Here is a 3,869-nt window from a genome sequence, read left to right as displayed (position 1 = left end):
GCAGGGAAGCGCTTTCCCTGTGCCGTCTCTTTTACTTGGTAGCCAACTAATACACACGGTGGTTTGTTTCTGTCTCCATCTGTTCCAACTTCAGTTTATTCATGGCTCTGTAGGTATTGTACACTTTGCTGCTTTCTTTTTCCTTTTTTTTTTTTTTTGATGGGAGAGCCTCCCCTTTTCATGGTTCACTTATTCATTTTGTAGGTCTCTGGCTTCCTTGTCAAGTTTTTTCTTTTGTTGTATTAATTGGTCTTAAATCTATAGTCAGGTGCTGCGCGTGTGCTTCCCGTGTACACCTTAACCATCTGCTGTGTTTCATCTCCATGGCACCCAGGCCAAATTCCAGCTCTGGTAATGACATCCTGCCTTCCCACATTTTCCCTGTGCTTTTAATTGGCTTTAGTTCACTTTTTTTTTTCCCTGTCCAAATGTGCCCCTCGACTCAGTGGTGAGGAGAGGTGAACTTGGGTTCTGAGGGACTGCAGGCTGCCCACACCCACCTGGGGGCAAGACATCTGGCAGCAGGCAGCTTTCCTGCCCATAAGGAGCAGCCACAGCACAACTTGATGGCTGAAGGGCAAAACAGGGAAACGAGATGCGCAACTGAAAGCAGTTGCGTGACTCTGAAGCACACAGTGAATTTTGCATTTCCCTGAAGGCTTTTGCAGGAGAGAGTAGGTGGCTGGCTGAAAGGGGTGCCATTGCCTTCTGCCTGTCCTTCTGTCCAAACAGACTAGCTGTAGTTCCTGGAGGAGGGCAGAGCAATCCCTGATAACATTTACCTCTGCCCTTAACGCTCCAAGATCTTGATAGCTTCGCAGTAAAATCCAATGTGTTCGAGTGATCCCAGAGCGTATTGAAGCTCCAGGAGTCTCGCTGGTGCTTTTGCCTGGCTTATCTGACACTTCAATAGTGCAACAGTTGTTAGCTTTACAGCCGGGTTTCAAGAGGATGAGACTGGTGTCTGTGCAGCACACTTTATGCTTTTTCCTGGGGGAAAGAGATAGTTCTTGCTATTCTTTTTTTTCCTATTTCATTCATTTGGGTTTTTTAAAATACTGGATTCTCATTATTTTTTAAGAGATTCTCTAATGCTCAAAACTCACTTGAAAAAGCATGGCCTGAAATTCTTAGTAATTTCTCTATTCCTTGCCAGCCTGGAAACTTTCTCTTCTCTCTGCTAGTCCTGTTATTTGCAGTAACAGCCCCAGCCATGGGGGTGAGATGCTCGCAGGGCTCCATCTTGCCTGCGCTCTCTGACTGGGAGTCCTCACTGTCAGAGCCCTGCTCCACTTGTGCTGAGTCCTGTACTGCTGACTGTGGGCACCCAGACTGTGGATGGACGGATGGATGGATGGATGGATGTCCTCCTGCTGTTACTGCTTGCTGCTTATCATCTAATCTCAGTTTTATTGGAACAACATGTGTGATTTAATGTCAACAGTCAGACTTCTGCTACCTTAGTGTGGTTAGCTCCTTGTTCATGTGGGGCAACCCACGAGGGGGTTTCAACTGTGAGGGGGTTTCTTCCTATTGCCAGGCTGGGAGTTAAGGCAGAGATGTGGCCCAGGGGCACCACTGCTGCTTGTGGAGGGGCCTCTGCATTGGGCTCCCCAAGGGCATCTGCGTGCCCTGCTTTCAAGCTGCCACTGAGAAAGTGGGTGCCTGCTGTGGATGGCAGCAGTACCTGCAACTGCTGCACCCCTTAGCAACAGGTTACCTCTTCCTGGTCGAGTACAGGGCTGGTAGTGGACAGGTGGTGGAGGCTGTGCTGCAGGCAGCTACTCAGAAGCAGGGCAGCAGGTGGCATCACGTTTTGCCTCTATAGGCACAATGTCTGCAGGACTTCAAATGCCTGGTGGTGGTTCCAGCTGCTTTGGAAATGTCCAAGGAAGGATCAGTACCGTTGGGGGTATTCATGGGAGAGCTGCCACGTGCATTTATGTCACCTTGTGGGCTTAAGTGAACCAGTGGCAGGAATGTAAAGGCTTGGCCTTGCAGGCGCCCTCTCGCCCTGCTCTGCACAGACCTTCCCTTGGAACAGCAGTATGCTGCCTGCGTTCCTGTCCTCCTAGCAGTGGAGGATAAAGTACTTGTACCGATGTCTCCCCTAGCAAACCAGCACTGAACGCACAGGGAGAAAGACCAGTTCTTATCAATGAACAAAGCAGTACAGCTAGCAATAAAACCACCAGAGGTGAATAACCCTGCAAGTCCCGACCCAGCAAAGTCCTTGCAATATTATATATTATCTGTCGTTTGAGCCTTAAGGTCTTTGTGAAGGTGGTGGCCTGCCCTGCAGGGTGTTAAGCACGCACACACATGCATGTCGCAAAGTGTCTGCCCTGAAGTATTTAGAGTCCAAGTGCACAAGACAGGTGGCAAGGGGCAGGGGAAAGAAAGGGCTATGGATGCCTTTCCCCTGGCAGGGAGTAGGCTGACTACAGAACATATTTTTTTAATACCATTTGGAAGCATGGAGGTGCACATATTGGGTTTCCCTGACAAGTCACTTGCTGCGATGCTTCATAGCATGGCCTTTGGTGCATCTCTGAGTGATTAAGTGTCCTTGAAAATTTAGTCTTTGATTTGTGAAACTTGGGAGTTCAGTACCAAGTTTCTGACTCTGAAGTAGTCTTTTAGACACGGCAGCATCCTTCTTTTACAAGGTAAGACTTCTAGGTCAGCAATATGTTAGGTCAGGTTTGGTTTTTTTTTTTCCCCAAATGCATAGGTTGGTTTACCAGTAGAGCGTGTCACTAGTTTGCTTGTGCATCCCTCCCGTAGCTCCAATGTCTGTACTGATGGTACAATTTGTGAATGTTAATGGATTTATAACTTCTGCTGTGAGAGAGAGAAGCGGTTCTTCATGTTTTACAAATAGATGGTGTGGTGTAGAAGAAATAAGTTTTAAACTCAGTGTCAGAGAAGAAAGCGTTAGCATTGCCTCAGGTGGGCATCCCCTGTGGGGATGCTTACAGCAGGGAGCAGAGGTCCCGTTGGTTAAGGACTCAATGCTCCCTTCTCCTGCCCCTTTCCTCATTCCCACAGATTGGATCAGCCCTCTGTGCTACAGCCTGTCACTTGATTTATGGGAGCCATAAACTGCAAAGCAGAAAGAAATAAAAATACTAAACACTTAGTTTTTTAAAATGCCAACAGTGCATTGAAGTCTCAGTGATAATTTACTCATAAAGAAATATTATGCTTGAGATCACAATCCTAAGCTGCAGATGGAGGCTGAGATGTGGACAGAGTCTATTCCACTTAGGTTGTGAAAGGAAGGGAACAGGATGAAAAAACCACATAGCACATGTGGATTAGGCTAGGCTATCTTGCTGTCCATCACCTCCGGTCCCTGGGAGGTCACGTAAAGATGTGCTGATGTTCTCCAGAAAAAAAAACTTGTGCTCTGTTAGAGGGACAGTGGGCTCACGGAGGGATGGGAGGCAAGAAGAGAGGGGAGGATAAATTCCATGAGCAACAGTCAGACAACCGAGATTTATAAGCTGTCGACTTGACGGCTGTTCTTGGACTACACAGAGGGTCTTGTGTACTTTTGCAGCAATATTGTCAGCTTGGCCAGGTCAAACGCTTGTTGGTGCTGCTTGGGCAGCAGTTTTTAAATAAATTTAATAATTGGTGCTGAAGATTGATATCTGGTCAATGAAGATGAGTCTCTCAATTTACAGCGGTGAAAACGAGCCCCCAGCCAGCACTGCACCTGTAAGAGCAGAGCAGCAGCAGGTACATGAGTGGGTTAGACCTTAAGCGATGTCAGTGTTTGATTGCTAGAGAGGTCTCCCGGGAGCCCCAGGCAGGGGCCTGCTCTGGGGGGATAAAATTCCTTTCTGGTTAAGATTCACGAC

The sequence above is a fragment of the Buceros rhinoceros genome, unplaced genomic scaffold (genome assembly GCF_000710305.1).
Source record: "Buceros rhinoceros silvestris isolate BGI_N320 unplaced genomic scaffold, ASM71030v1 scaffold24402, whole genome shotgun sequence".
NCBI classification, from domain to species: domain Eukaryota; kingdom Metazoa; phylum Chordata; class Aves; order Bucerotiformes; family Bucerotidae; genus Buceros; species Buceros rhinoceros.
The sequence above is the reverse complement of the archived record's forward strand: the minus strand, read 5'-3'. Positions refer to the sequence as shown.